A 16,946-nucleotide genomic window follows, 5' to 3' on the forward strand; every position below is an offset into this window, starting at 1 on the left:
TATTCGAAAAAGCAGGAAAGTAAGTTCAAGAGACCATTTTTGATTCAGCACAAGGGTATCACTTGCTGATTGGTGGCTAAATGTAGCTACCAATATGTAAGCGCTACCCAGGTGCTAAAACAAAAATGGGCTAGCTCCTAATCTTACATTTCTGCTTTTTCAAATAAAGATAGCAAGAGAACAAAAAAAATGATAATAGGAGTACATTAGAAAATAGCATGCTCTGTCTGAATCATAAAAGCAAAACAATGGGTTTAGTATCCCTTTAAGTTGAATACTTGATGTATTCTTATATTAGAGTTATATTATAACACTAATATCATTATCTCAGGTACAGTATGGCCCCTTTTTACAGCACACCCCTTTAAGGCATTCCACTTATAAATCAGTCTTTAGTTATGCCCATCGTTATTATGTTTCATGTCCTTATCTCCCTTTCAGTCTTTTTTGGCCGTTATTTTAATTGATTATTTTCTTTATGAATATTTGTTTTACAGATATCTCCATATCTGTGCATATATAAAAAATAATTATTGTATATAACTAACTGCAATTGTTACCAGAAGTTAAACTAGGAAAATCATATTTATTTGTTATTGATTTCATACTTTTACTGATTTTAATAAAATTAGCCTGTCTGGTAAATATGATCTGTTAACCTCAATACTGTATGAAGATAAAAATATTCACCAAAAAATCCTTTAGAAATGACTCCATAAAAACAACAGCATTGACTCTTACAAAAGTAATTTAAACTTTTATTAGGCTTCAAATTTTCCAGGTATTAAAACATTTTAAATATGACATTGTAATAAACCAGAGAATAACTTATAGTATAGGGCTAGGGTACAAGTATAATGCAGATGCACAATAATGTTGACAGAACAACAAAAATATAATATGATGTCCATCTGTATCTGTTCTATGATCTTGAATTTGATCTTGAATTTGGCACCGGCCTGTAAAAATAAAAACAAATATTACATAAACATGGGCATTCTGTGCTAATTGCTTAGTCTACAGCAGAACTTTAATTTGTAGAACTAAAAAAGTAAATCTGACAAAAAAAATAACACGCCTTTATTTCAACTTCAAGGTTGTGATGAATACTAAAAAATAATTGTATTTTTAACTTCCATAAATTCTCATGTCAATGCAATTTCCATCTAGATATTAACATATTTTGCCACGTTCCTTCCTAATCAAACAGATCACTACCGGCCAATGGGATGCTTAGAACCTATACTTTAACCCCTTAAAGACTAGCAACGTACCCTGTACATCACTCGTCTTTGAATAGGGAAGTGCTATTAAATGCGCGGTCTCGCCGCCAGAGTTGAGGCCACGCTATTTACGATGACAAGAAGGGAGGGTATAATAGCGCAGTACCGCCACTTGTGGCGGGACGCGTGCTATTTAAAAAAATATAACCCTTAATGAGCGGCAACATACATGGTACATCTCAGTCGTTAAAGGGTTACTATATTGAGACTTTTTTTCCTTAAGATATTTATATTTTACTTCTCTAGAAATCAATGTGCACTATTTGATACCCTATGTTGTAATTTAAATTTTTGCTTGTGTTCCTAGACTTTTGGAGATAAAAGAGGGAAAGTCACAATGTGCAGTTTATTTCCTTTTCAATTGTGTTTTTTTCTTTTACAAAATATAAATTAATGCGCTATCTAGATGTGTCATATTCTAAATCTTCATATCCCCACTTCCCTTCCCAAAGGAAAATGATATAGCAGAGTAGCATTTAGTAAGACAGTATTCTATTTACTTCTGTGATACTCCCATGCTGTGTGTGGTGCTTGCTTATTTAAAGGGACATTAAACACTAAGAGCCAGATTACAAGTGAAGTGCTAAATATTGCTTGCATGCAAGCAATATTAGTGCTCCATTGAGTAATACCAGCGCCCGCTAATATTAGCTGGTATTACAACTCAAGTGTAAAATTACGCAAGCTCAGAATCTAAGTGCAGCGAAGGGGGTAAGTAGCTCAGCGATGCAGCAAATATAACACCCAACACCGACCAACTTTACCCCCAAAATACTACCTAGTTCAATTATTTTATTAAAACATAAAAATAATACAATTTGTATTTTTTTTTTATAAAATACACTACACTGTATTTTGGGGGCATTTGGGGCATATTTATAAAATTGACCAGAGATCTGATCTCTGGTTAATTTTATAAGCGCTAGTTGCTACCACAAGCATATAGTAGCAATAACCAGACACTTCTAATGGCTGGTTATTTATTGCGTGCCTGCAAAAGGGCACATTTGCCCACTTGCGGGAGCGCAATAAATTAGCGCTCCACTTGTAATCTAGCCCTAAATAAATGCTAGATAGAATGAAGCATTGAAAGAAAAGGTTAGTCTGTGAATAACATGTAGATGTATTTTTTAAAGTTTTATTTGGTGTTTAAACATTAACAAACTAAGTGTAAAGTTTTAGTGTCTATAAAACAATGGGAGCTGCCATGTTGTAACTTAGGTTACATTATCTGCTGTGGCCAATTAGGGACAGTTATAAATTTGTCACTAGAGTGTGCAGCCAATGGCTGTGTGGAATATAACTGTGTTCTGCACTTCCATTTCTAACAGGAGCTGAACAGCTCACAACTTCAGAATAGAATTACAGGAAAAGGGGAAAAGGGGACAAAATAAATAATGAAAGTATATATATATATATATATATATATATATATATATATATATATATATATATATATATATATATATATATATATATATATATATATATATATACACATACACACACACACAGTTTATCATTTTATATTACCATCTCAAGGTGTTTATTGTCCCTTTAAAAGGGCCTTAATAGTAAAAAAAAAATGACATCCTTTAATGTAAATTTAAGACTATTGACCCTGCACTACTGTGAGATTAACCCACACAAAGGCTTTAAACACACAATGGAAGTACTGATTGGTACCTGCAGAGCACTGCTGGTCAAGAGCAAAAACTGCCAACTGCTGCTTATCTAATCAGAAATACTAGTTAAATGACTAGCGCTCATGATTGGATCAGCAGCACTTCCGCTCAGGATCAGCAGTGCTCTGTGGTTCCAAGCGGTACTTCTACTGTGTGTTTAACCCCTTTGTGGGTTAGTGCAGGGTTGATGGTCTTAAAATGAATTAAAACAAATTAGAGGATGTATTTTTTTACTAATATACTCTTTTAAAGAAATATAAATTGTTTTATCTTAAGTTGCATGTTGCTGAAGCACTGAAAATTGTAAAGGGAGTTTCATTTATTGTTCCTGTGACAGGAGCATTCCTTTGTTTGAAGAATGTTTCTTTTTAGACAAGATTTATAATTCATTAACATTTTAATTGATATTAGTTGATAGTGCAATAAAAATCCTGTCACAAAGAAGCACCACTATCAAAATGGAACATTCCTTTCAAAGGGTCAGCTCAATCCAAGCACAGAGAAAACTCCAACATGGCTGCTCTATTTATGATCATGGGAGGATCAGGGAAGTGAGTAAAACACTCCCCTGCTGTATCACATCCATATAAGCATGTTGTATAAACAGAAACAAACACTCCCCTGCTGTATCACATCCATATAAGCATGTTGTATAAACAGAAACAAACACTCAGTAATGGTAATGTAATGGTCTATGCAAGAGTTTTCCAGTGGTCAAATTTCACCACCATTTTCCTTATTTGGAGGAGCTAATCCTGATGTACTTCATGTGACAGTCACTCTAGTCACATCATACTGTCAGTAGGCTTTTCCACTTTCGAATTTACTTCTTTTACCTAATTTGCTTCATTTTCTTGATATCACTTGCTGAAAAGCATATCTAGATATGCTCAGTAGCTGCTGATTGGTTGCTGCACATAGAGGCCTTGTGTGATTAGCTCACACATGTGCATTGCTATTTCTTCAACAAAGGATATCTAAAGAATTGAGCAAATTAGATAATAGAAGTAAATTGGAAAGTTGTTTAAAATTGCATGCCCTATCTGAATCATGAAAGTTTAATTTCGAATAGATTGTCCCTTTAAAGGGACATGAAACCCATCATTTTTCTTTCATAATTAAAATAAAGCAGGATTATTCAAACCATGGGTCGGGACCCATTACTGGGTCACAACACCATGTGTACTGGGTCCCGACTTGTGTGTGTGTTGTAGGAGTGTGTGTGGTGTATTGTATGAGATTGTGTGTGTGCTGTGCATGTGTTGTGTATGAGAGTGTGTGTGTGTTGTATTAGTGTGTGTGTTATATGAGAGAGTGTGTGGTATGTGTGTTGTATGAGTGTGTGTGTGGTATGCATGTGTTATGAAAGTGTGTGTGTATGTGTGTGTTGTAAGAGTGTATGGGGTGAGTGTGTATTATATGAAAGTGTGTGTGTTGTATGATAGTGTATGTGGTATGTGTGTTATATGAGAGTGTGTGTGGTATGTGTGTTCCATGAAAATGTGTGTTGTGTATGAGAGTGTGTGTGTGGTATGCGTGTGTTATGAAAGTGTGTGTGTATGTGTGTGTTGTAAGAGTGTATGGGGTGAGTGTGTTATATGAAAGTGTGTGTGTTGTTTGAGAGTGTGTGTGGTATGTGTGTTATATGAAAGTGTGTGTGTTGTATGAGAGTGTGTGTGGTATGTGTGTTATATGAAAGTGTGTGTGTTGTATGAGAGTGTGTGGTATGTGTGTTACATGAAAGTGTGTGTGTTGTATGAGAGTGTGTGGTATGTGTGTTACATGAAAATGTGTGGTGTGTGTGTTGTATGAGAGTGTGTGTGTTATTATGTTTTACAACGCTTTCATATTTGACTATAATCAGGAATAAAGCATGCACATATTTTAGTTTCTTTGCCAAAAATTGCAGCTATCATGTTATTTATTTCTTACAAAATTATTTCAAGACCAAGTATAAAAATTGGGTCCTAAAGGTATGTGGTATCATGGCACTGGGTCTTGGGAGGAAAAGTTTGAAGAACCCTGAAACAGAGCATACAATTTTAAACAACTTTCCACTTTACATCTATTATTTAATTTGCTTAATTCTCTTGATATCCTTTTTTGAAGAAGCAGCAATGCACTACTGGGAGCTATTAAATTAATTGGCTGAGCCAATAACGTGAAGTATACATGTGCAGCCACCAATCAGCAGCTACTGAACATACTTAGGTATCCTTTTCTATAAAGAATACCAAGAGAACAAAACAAATTAGATAATAGAAGTAAATTGGAAAGAAAATGTATGCTTACCTGATAAATGTATTTCTTTTTTGACACAATGAGTCCACGGATCATCTTAATTACTAATGGGATATTCACCTCCTGGTCAGCAGGAGGTGGCAAAGAGAACCACAGCAGAGCTGTTAAATAGCTCCTCCCTTCCCTCCCACTCCAGTCATTCAACCGAAGTTAAGGATAGAAAGGAAAAACCAACCATGAGCAGCCCTTGGATTCACACCAATAGAGATATTTACGCCAAATCTTATGGTAAATCTTTCTAGTTACAGGCTTACGAGTCTGAATCATGGTCTCTATGACCGAGTCAGAAAACCCCCGCTTGGATAAAATTTAGCGTTCAATCTCCAAGCAGTCAGCTTCAGAGAAACTAGATTTGGGTGAAGAAAGGGCCCCTGAATTAGAAGGTCCTTCCTCAACAGAAGTCTCCAAGGTGGCAGAGATGCCTACTCCACCAGATCTGCATACCAAATCCTGCAAGGCCAAGCTGGAGCTATGAGGATCACCGATGCCCTCTCCTGTTTGATTAGAGCAATGACCTGAGGAAGAAGAGCAAACGGAGGAAATAGGCATGCTAGACTGAAGGTCCAAGGGACCACCAGAGCATCTATCAGCTCCGCCTGGGGGTCCCTGGACCTCGACCCGTATCTCGGGAGCTTGGCATTTAAGAGCCTTTATTCTATCCTGGATCTCATCCAAAGAAGTTTCTGTCCTGAGAGCCTCAGACAGTGCATCAAACCAATACACCGCCGCACTAGTGACGGTAGCAATACACACAGCTGGTTGTCATTGCAGGCTCTTGTGTACAGTGTGAGTAAACCCTCTTAACTTTTTGTCCATAGGATCTTTGAAGGTACAACTATCCTCTATGGGAATAGTAGTTCTCTTAGCTAAGGTAGAAATGGCCCCTTCCACCTTAGGCACTGTTTGCCAAGCCTCGTTGTTAGAGTCGGCTATGGGAAACATCTTCTTAAAAATAGGAGAGGGAGAAAAAGGTATGACCGGTCTCTCCCATTCCTTAGCAATTATTTCATAAGCTCGGTCAGGGACCGGAAACCCGTCTGTCAAGGAAGCAACCTCGAAATATTTGTTCAGCTAACTAGACTTCTTAGGAACAACCACTACCGTTGAGTCACTGTCGTCCAAAGTAACTAAAACCTCCCTAAGTAACAGACGGAGGTGTTCTAGCTTAAACCTAAAAGATACAACCTCAGAATCAGCCAGAGGAATTACACTTTCTGAATCTGAAATTTCTCCTTCAGATGCTACAGCGGTATCCTCCTCTTCGGTATTCTGGGAGGGCACCTCCGAAACCTTGCTTACTAAATGTCTGATTTTCCTTTTTACGCTTTCCCTGCAACATTGGAAAAGCAGACAACGCATCATGAGAGAAGCTATGTCTTTTAAGGTAACTCCAGCGGGAGCTAGAGCAGAAGTGCAGTGCACTGCTTGTGAGGGAGGTAAAATTTGGGACGCTTGGGGAGAAAGCTGCGGCATATTTTGAACTTTGTCATAAGACTCTTGGACAGTATCGGCTTTAGAAATATTTTGCTCAGAAAAAAATATTTTCCCTATAATTTAAAGTCCTCTCAATACATGAGGGACAGAAAGGGATAGGTGGTTCCACATTTGCATCAAAACACAAGGAGTAAGTGACATCTTGCAAGTCTCCTTGGTCCATACTGTTCACAATGAGTAAATTAATAAATAAAAAATGAATTAAAATTTTTGTAATGAAAAAACATTACTGTGTCTTTAAATTTAAACAGGTAACTTTTTTACCCAACTATGTCAATTATGAAAATATCACAATTTGAACACTACAGACACCTTTACACCTCAGTAACCCTGCTGAGGTGCCTACCTGACTGCTAGTCAATGTCCCTTTTCTTGTGGTGCAGGAACGATCCGGACCTCAGCAATAAGAATAGTGCCAACGGATAATGCTAGAAAAGCCTGCTTTACTGGAAACCATGCGTTTCTAGTGACACGCTACTGAACTGAAGCCCATCGTGGGCGTTACTATATGCACCTCATCTCCCGATCGGCCTGTTTGCTAAGTAAAGCCGTCGGGAGACACAAACCACCACAGGGCCGGCGTTTTGTATTAGGCAGCTTAGGCACCCGCCTTAGGGCGCATCAGCAGGGGGGCGCTAAGAGCGGTGCCGACTGCCTACTATGATTTAAAAAAAATATATATATTTTTTCATTTTGAATATAGCTTTTTGCGTGGTGGTCCTGCGCCTGCCGCAACTAAACTTATTTTCAGTGTGTGGAGTCACAGTGTGTGACGTGTGTCTGTATCACAGGCTCTCAGAGTCATAGTGGAGAGGAGCGGAGGACAGTGGACTGGAGGCGACAAGGCGGAGCTCACTTGCCTTGCGCAGCTGCTGCACTGCCTGCCTGCCTTCCTGCCGCTGCCAGTGGCTGACTGTCTGTCTACCTAGTAGTGACATCACTCAGCCTGAGAGGGAGAGCGGGAGAAATCGTGCAGCAGCAGCACCGCCACCAACCATCCATCTGAGGCTGAGCCCTCAGCCACGTGAGTGAGGTGGTGACTGAGTGAGCCTGCCCGCAGCCCACCACAGTCTCGCTGACGATGAGTGAAGAAGACGAGTGAGGACTGGAGCAGGTAGGAAAGGTGCGTGGCCCTGTGGTGGCCTGGGCTGGTGGGCGTCTCTGAGGAGGGATCCGGAGGCATTTAGGAAAGGGGGGGAGCTCTGAGGAGGGGTCCAGCTGGAGGCTGGAGTGGGCATTTCTACTAGTAGTAGCAATGAATGGTGGGGTGGGGCCCAGTTCCTTATAAATATATTTTATATATGGAATGTCATGCCATCTTGACGGCTGACCTGAAGGCTGAAGCAAGCAGCCAGATCCCAGCACGGACCGGACCGGTCACCTGATACATCCTCAAAATATAATTGCATTTGTGTGAGTGAGTGTCACACAGACACAGGAGACACAGATTCTTGTATAGGTGCTGGCTGCTCTTCAGGAATCAGGTGGCCATATTACATGGAGGGCCTGTGAGTGTGTGTGACATAGAAAATAAACCACCACCGGTAATAAAAGGACTAGCCCTGTGAAAATGAAGTCGTTATATTATTGTCAGGCTAGGCTATTTGATACTGATAAGAGGCAGATAGGTCTTAGGAGCCACAAAGGTTAGTGCTGAACAAGTAGACACTTCTCTTATCTTTGAGTGTGGGAAGAGGGGGGTCTAAAAGAATTACTTTCGCTGAGCCCTATGTACTCTAGGCAGCTTTTAAATGTTTACATGGTATTGTCCAAATGCATTACATATTTGGGGTTATTTAGGGGCATGTACAATGCATTGTGGGTTTTGTGGCTTCCCTTACATCTGAAAATCTAGTCATATTGGTTACATGCATGCAACGCTGGCCTGGCTCTCTCTGCTATCTTACTACATACTCTTTATGTAGTCATTTAAATATTTGCAGTGCAGCAGCACTTTTTTGTGTTAGAGTGTGTCTGTATATGTGTATTAGTGTCTGTGACTGTGTGTTAGTGTGTGTCTGTATATGTGTATTAGCGTCTGTGACTGTGTGTTAGTGTGTGTGTGTGTCTGTATATGTATATTAGTGTCTGTGACTGTGTGTTAGTGTGTGTGTGTCCGTATATGTATATTAGTGTTTGTGACTGTGTTTAAGTGTGTGTGTGTATATATGTGTATTAGTGTCTGTGACTGTGTGTTAGTGTATGTCTGTATATGTGTATTAGTGTCTGTGTCTGTATATATGTATTAGTGGTGTCTGTGACTGTGTAATTGTGTGTGTGTCTGTATATGTATATTAGTGTCTGTGAATGTATGTAAGTGTGTGTGTCTGTATATGTATATTAGTTTCTGTGACTGTGTTTAAGTGTGTGTGTGTGTATATATGTGTATTAGTGTCTGTGACTGTGTGTTAGTGTGTGTCTGTACATGTGTATTAGTGTATGTGACTGTGTGTTAGTGTGTGTATGTGTGTGTATTGTCTGTGACTGTGTGTGTGTGTGTATTGTCTGTGACTGTGTGTGTATTATCTGTGACTGTGTTAGTGTGTGTGTGTTAGTGTCTGTGTTAGTGTGTGTATATGTGTATTAGTGTCTGTGACTGTGTTAGTGTGTGTGTCTGTATATATGTATTAGTGGTGTCTGACAGTGTAAGTGTGTGTGTGTCTGTATATGTGTATTAGTGTCTGTGACTGTGTGTTAGTGTGTTTCTGTACATGTGTATTACCACTTCCTAGCACTAACGTAGGCAAAGAGAATGACTGGAGTGGGAGGAAAGGGAGGAGCTATTTAACAGCTTTGCTGTGGTGCTCTTTGCCGCCTCCTGCTGACCAGGAGGTGAATATCCCATTAGTAATTAAGATGATCCGTGGACTCATCGTGTCATGAACAAGAGAAATTGTTTAACCCCTTGAGTGCTAACAACGGCTCTGAGCTGTCACAGGGTTTCCCACTCTGGTGCTAACGACGGCTCAGAGCCGTCGCTAGCACTCTCCCAACTTGAGGGAGATCTGGGGGCTCCCACCCGCTCCTACCCTGGCGATTGGGCCTGTATAGTGACAGGCATCACCGGGGCTTCACGTTATGCACGGTGATGTCACGTGCAATGACTTGATGACATCACCGCGCAACTTTATTTAACATTAACAATGTTAAATATCGAAGCAGGGGGCATGCTGCATAGAAGCCTGTATCTCAGGCATCCAAGCAGCTACAGACCCCCAAGACCCACTGTTGGAAATGTAATCGTCTAACCTTTCCAACAGTGTAAGTCTTGGGGATCTGAAAAAAAAAGTAAAAAAATAAATATATATTTTAAAAAATATAAAAAAAAAAAACCAACTAAAAAAGCTTAGCACCAAGGTGGGAAAGTGCTTAGCATTTAAAGGGTTAAAATCTCATGCTCTATACTGAATCATGAAAGACAGAAAAACCTTGGGTTTCATGCCCATTTAAATTACAGTAAATGGTGCAAAATAAAAAGTATATTGCAAAGTTGCATAACTAAACATTTTATATTGTGATCTCAATGTGTGCTATGCCCCTTTAAAGCATATATGTCTATATGTGTGTACATATATATTAAAGTGATGGTAAATCCATTGGAACAAATAAAGGGGACTTTCATTCATGACGTATAAAATACTTCATGCTGAAAGCTCCTTTTTTTGTTTGCAGCGTTTGCCGCACTGAGCTGCTAAGGCAACCTACAGCAGAACAGTATTTGACTGAGGTGACGTTTCCACCTCTTAGCCAATAGCCTTGCAGGAAATTCGAGGCCTGTTTTTATATGTGTATATATGACTGTAAATACATATATACACATATAAATACAATAATATATATGTATGTGTATATATATATATATATATATATATATATATATATATACATACATACATACAAAAACATCTTTAGCAATGTATATGTATGTGTCTCAATGTGAAAGCCATTTGCCTGCCTTTTTTTTCTAGCACCCAAGATCTCATATATTTTGAACCCTTAAAAGGTTTTTTGTGCAATATTTTTTTTAAATAATTTTTTATTAGACTTTCGGCTAGATTACGAGTTTTGCGTTATGAGTATAACGCTGCTTTTTCACTACCGCTGCTATTACGAGTCTTGTAAGTACAGCTGTACCGCACACTTTTTTGACCTTCACACAACGTAACTACAACACCTTTCAAAAAGTCATTTTTCAATGGGACTTCCATAGAAGTTGTTTGTATTTTATTTTTTTATTACAGGCAAAAGAGCTGATTTATTTGGGGCAATGTCCCGCAAAAGGCCCTTTTAAGGGCTATTGGCAGTTTAGTTTAGGCTAGGGTTTTTTTATTTGAGAGGGGGGCTTTTTTATTTTGATAGGGCTATTAGATTAGGTGTAATTAGTTTAAATATTTGATCATTTATTTTTTTATTTTGTGTAATTTAGTGTTTATTTTTTTGTAATTTAGTTAATTGTATTTAATTAATGTAATTCATTTAATTTTAGTGTAATGTTAAGTGTTAGTGTGAGGCAGGTTAAGTTTTATTTTACAGGTAAATTAATTTTTTATTTATTTTAACTAGATAGTAAATAGTTAATAACTATTTACTAACTAGTCTACCTAGTTAAAATAAATACAAACTTAGCTGTTAAATAAAAATAAAACATAAGCTAGCTACAATGTAACTATTAGTTATATTGTAGCAAGCTTAGGGTTTATTTTATAGGTAAGTATTTAGTTTTAAATAGGTATTATTTAGTTAATGATAGTAATTTTTATTTAGATTTATTTTAATTATATTAAAGTTAGGAGTGTTAGGGTTAGACTTAAGTTTAGGGGTTAATATATTTATTTAGCATTCGTGATGTGGGAGGCCAGAGGTTTAGGGGTTAATAACTTTAGTATAGTGGAGGTGACGTTGGGGGTGGCAGATTAGGGGTTAATACATTTATGTAGGTGGCGGCGACATTGGGGGTGGCAGATTAGGGGTTAATAAGTGTAGGTAGGTGGCAGCAACATTGGGGGCGGCAGATTAGGGATTAAAAATTGTAATGTAGGTGTCTGCGATGTCTGGGGCAAAAGATTAGGGGTGTTTAGACTCGGGGTTTATGTTAGGGTGTTAGGTGTAAACATAAATTTTCTTTCCCCATAGGAATCAATGGGGCTGCGTTACGGAGCTTTACGCTCCTTTATTGCAGGTGTTAGGCTTTTTTAAGCCAGCTCTCCCCATTGATGTCTCTGGAGAAATAGTGCACGAGCACGTAAAACCAGTTCAAAGCAGCTCTGGTATTTGTGTGCGGTATGGAGCTCAATGCTGCCATATTGCCTGCTAACGGCCGGGTTTTTGCAAACCTCTTATAGCAGCGCTATTAAAGGTGAGCGGTGGAAATAACTTGCAAGTTAGTAGCGAGCCGCTCATAACGCAAAACTCGTAATCTGGCTGATGGTTATTTACCTGCTCTCATCCAAGGTAATCCAGAAAATCTGGCCTGTTGGGGAGGCCTGGGGACAGGTTTGAAAACCACTGCCCTAGATCAAAATAATTGGCAACTGATATTAAAGGGACTGTTAACAAGGATTATTTTTAGGGAATAGGGATTTAATCTCAGTTTCTTGCTGCAAGTTTTTTAATTTACATTATAGATTTTGATCACAGTAGAATCATTTCAAAAAGTAAATTAAAACATTTGCAGCAAGAAAATTAGATTAAAATCACTAATTACCTTAAAATATTTACTGTATTTTTTAATGCATGTTAAATAAAACACCCTAACAGCTCACTTGCATATAAATAATACTTTTTCAATGTAGGGCCAAATTAAACAAGCAAGGGTTACATTATTAACCCTTCAGCATCTACATAGCAGGACATAGTTATTTTAAACTGCACAAATACTGTAACCCACACCAAAAACAACACAAAATATTAACCACTGCCAGGCTTCTGAACAGCATCAAAGCAATTCATAAAATACAGCTTCTAGCTTATATCAGAAAGTCACAAGCAGATGCAGTTTGTTTGCTAATGTCTGTATATTTCATACACTTACAGTAACATCTCTCAGATAAAACAGTGATAGATTTTGCTAAAAAAGTTTTCTAATTACAAAAATGCTCGTTTTCAAACAGAAAAATAAAGATACACATTTCAATTGTATTTGGATTATCCCTTTAACATTTAAATCTAGTTGTGTTTGTATTTTCTGTGTAATGCAGTATAGCTGGTGACTTACTAATGCTGCTAAGCAAATCATTAGTGTATAATTATATGTTACACATGTGTGCAGAGCTAGTGAGATAGTTGTGTTTGTAAGTATGTTCTGTGTAATGCAGTAGCAGGTGGCTTACTAATGCTGCTAAACAAATCATACACAACATGTGTGTGTGCAGCTAGTGATATACTTTTTTTTATATATATATTTAATCTAATGGTTGATCTTACCTGAGTGCACATGGCTTCACTTGTCTGTCTGCAGCACAGAGCACACAGAAAGTTCATGGTAATGAGACAGTGAGTGCACTCAAATGCCGCAGCGCCCTCTGTGGTGGTAAGACCACACTGCACACAATATTATATACTAAACACAGTCTAATGTAAACTGTAGCTAAAAGCTAGTAGTATGGGTGACACATGAACTTTAATTTATTCCAGAACACAACAAATATACAATGCCTTGCTATAAAACTATGTATTATTTAGCTTTAGAGTCAGAATTTAAAATACAAGTTAGCCATCTTAAAGGGACATTCCAGCAAAATGTGCATCATTGTATTTCTATTTTGAATAGAATCATTTTTCCAATACACATGCATTGGCAAAAATGCTCTAGAAAAAATAAATCACTGTTTAAATTTACCTTTCCTAATAGGAGCATAAAAACTAATTTTAAAAAGTGTATCTGCGAAGAGAGCCAGAGGTTGTGTACATGACACATGCTGAGTAATTTCCCATGCAATACATGCAATACCAGCTCTGAGCACATGCAGTGTACTTAAGTATGCTTCACATGTACACTGTTTTTTGTGTACTTAAAGGGACAAACTACTCCAGAATTTGTATTGTTTTAAAAGATAGATAATCCCTTTATTACCCATTCCTTAGTTTTGCACAACCAACACAGTTATATTAATATACTTTTTACCTCTGTGATTACCTTGTATCTAAGCCTCTGCAGACTGCCCCTTATCTCAGTTATATTAATATACTTTTTACCTCTGTGATTACCTTGTATCTAAGCCTCTGTAGACTGCCCCCTTATTTCAGTTCTTTTGACAGACTTGTATTTTAGCCAATCAGCACTGACTCATAAATAACTACACAGGAGTTAGCACAATGCTATCTATATGACACACATGAACTAGCAGTGTCTAACTGTAAAAAAGATAAGAGGCGGTTCAATGGTTTAGAAATTAGCATATGAGCCTACCTAGGTTTAGCTTTCAACAGAAAATACCAATTGAACAAAGCACATTTGATGATAAAAGTAAATGGGAAAGTTGTTTAACCCTTTAAGGACACAGCTTTCAGTTTGCTCAATTGTTTTATGACGGAAAAAATCCGTCATATGTCCTTAAGAGGTTAAAAGTGCATTTTTTATTATCTAGTTTTGACTAGACTGTACCTTTAAGTAAGCTTTGCATGCATGCTCACAGTAAAAGTTCTCACAAAAGGCACAGTGAAAGATCATTTTTAGGAATAGATTTACCTACCTTTGTTTAGTAGATGTCATTGTTTGTTTATTAATCTCATTTTCTTGCTGCATGTGTTTTCATTTCTTTTTTTCACTTCTTGAAAGCTTCTCCTGTGATGCCGAATAAAATCTTTAACCCTCCCATTTCAGCTGTCTCTTCAGATGTGTGCACATAGAAACTTTTGGCTGAAAATAGAAGCCTTAGTATGTTGCTCCAGGGCACTAAGATAACAGCAGCTGTCCCTTTAATAACCAAGTTTCAATATTTAAAGGGGCAGATAGCAAAATAAAATGTTAGTGGAAAGGATTATTTCATTAATATTAAAAAGATATGTTTCCGTCATGAATCCTCACCTTTTTTAATATATTTCACGAGAATTTGAATTGAAAGCTGACTCCTGTACTATCCCTCTGTGAGGACCTTTATGCAAAGCCTGTCATTGAAAGCTATTTACATACCCCTTAAGTGTGTGCCCTGCTCTTTTGCTACCTGTTTATGAGTATTATGCGCTCATCACTTTACGCAGAACAGCAAATAATGGTAGCGATTATGCAGATCCGGATTTCTTTTTCAACAACAAGTAACTCACATGCGTTGCCCATTACAAGAGACTGAGCATTTTGAATGGGAGATTTCTGAACCACGAGAGCGAGTCCACAGCCTATACATATTGATTCAGCTTGTTTAATGTACTGCAGCTATTTGTCAGAGCCAGCAGTCCAAATTATATGGGGTGGTGGTGAGGAGAAGCATTGAACATTAGGTAGAAGCGACTTGCAGATACTAAAGTTGATTACCAGTGTAGTATTTGATTTGGACTTTGCAGTATTGATTTTTCCCCACAAAAAAAGTGTTTTTTATTTAATTTTTTAAATATACTAATTGGCTTTTACCCACTTTAACTCAGTATTTATTATAATGTATTACTGTGTAAACGCAGAAAAGGTCTCCTGCCTTTTCTACAAACACTTACGGCTAGATTTAGAGTTTTGTCGGTAAGGACCCGCGTAGCTAACGCTGGCTTTTTTCTGGCTGCACCATAAAAATAACTCTGGTATTGAGAGTCCACATAAAGGCTGCGTTAGGCTCCAAAAAAGGAGCGTAGAGCATATTTAACGCAGCTTCAACTCTCGATACCAGAGTTGCTTACGGACGCGGCCAGCCTCAAAAACGTGCTCGTGCACGATTCCCCCATAGGAAACAATGGGGCTGTTTGAGCTGAAAAAAAACCTAACACCTGCAAAAAAGCTGCGTTCAGCTCCTAACGCAGCCCCATTGTTTGCTATGCGTAAACACTTCCTACGTCTGCACCTAACACTCTAACATGTACGCCGAGTCTAAACACCCCTAACCTTACACTTGTTAACCCCTAATCTGCCGCCCCCGCTATCGCTGACCCCTGCATATTATTTTTAACCCCTAATCTGCCGCTCCGTAAACCGCCGCTACTTACATTATCCTTATGTACCCCTAATCTGCTGCCCCTAACACCGCCGACCCCTATATTATATTTATTAACCCCTAATCTGCCTCCCACAACGTCGCCTCCACCTGCCTACACTTATTAACCCCTAATCTGCCGAGCGGACCGCACCGCTACTATAATAAAGTTATTAACCCCTAATCCGCCTCACTAACCCTATAATAAATAGTATTAACCCCTAATCTGCCCTCCCTAACATCGCTGACACCTAACTTCAAACATTAACCCCTAATCTGCCGACCGGAGCTCACCGCTATTCTAATAAATGTATTAACCCCTAAAGCTAAGTCTAACCCTAACACTAACACCCCCCTAACTTAAATATAATTTAAATAAAATGAAATTAATTAACTCTTATTAAATAAATTATTCCTATTTAAAGCTAAATACTTACCTGTAAAATAAACCCTAATATAGCTACAATATAAATTATAATTACATTGTAGCTATTTTAGGATTAATATTTATTTTACAGGCAACTTTGTCATTATTTTAACCAGGTACAATAGCTATTAAATAGTTAAGAACTATTTAATAGTTACCTCGTTAAAATAATAACAAAATTACCTGTAAAATAAATCCTAACCTAAGTTACAATTAAACCTAACACTATACTATCATTAAATTAATTAAATAAAATACCTACAATTACCTACAATTAAACCTAAAACTACACTATCAATACATTAATTAAATACAATATCTACAAATAACTACAATGAAATAAACTAACTAAAGTACAAAAAATAAAAAAGAACTAAGTTACAAAAAATAAAAAAATATTTACAAACATAAGAAAAATATTACAACAATTTTAAACTGATTACACCTACTCTAAGCCCCCTAATAAAATAACAAAGCCCCCCAAAATAAAAAATGCCCTACCCTATTCTAAATTACTAAAGTTAAAAGCTCTTTTACCTTACCAGCCCTGAACAGGGCCCTTTGCGGGGCATGCCCCAAGAAGTTCAGCTCTTTTGCCTGTAAAAAAAAACATACAATACCCCCCCCCAACATTACAACCCAC

General features: G+C 37.7%; 1 long non-coding RNA gene across 1 annotated transcript; it reads right to left on the reverse strand.

Moving 5' to 3' along the window:
• Positions 1 to 745: 745 nt before the first annotated feature.
• Positions 746 to 13,241, reverse strand: LOC128639513 (uncharacterized). Its single transcript, XR_008399211.1, has 2 exons — positions 13,187 to 13,241; positions 746 to 959 (listed from the first exon to the last, which is right to left on the reverse strand). It is a non-coding gene; the product is annotated as an uncharacterized LOC128639513 (long non-coding RNA).
• Positions 13,242 to 16,946: the final 3,705 nt, after the last annotated feature.

Source organism: Bombina bombina, chromosome 1 (genome assembly GCF_027579735.1).
Source record: "Bombina bombina isolate aBomBom1 chromosome 1, aBomBom1.pri, whole genome shotgun sequence".
Lineage (NCBI taxonomy): Eukaryota > Metazoa > Chordata > Amphibia > Anura > Bombinatoridae > Bombina > Bombina bombina.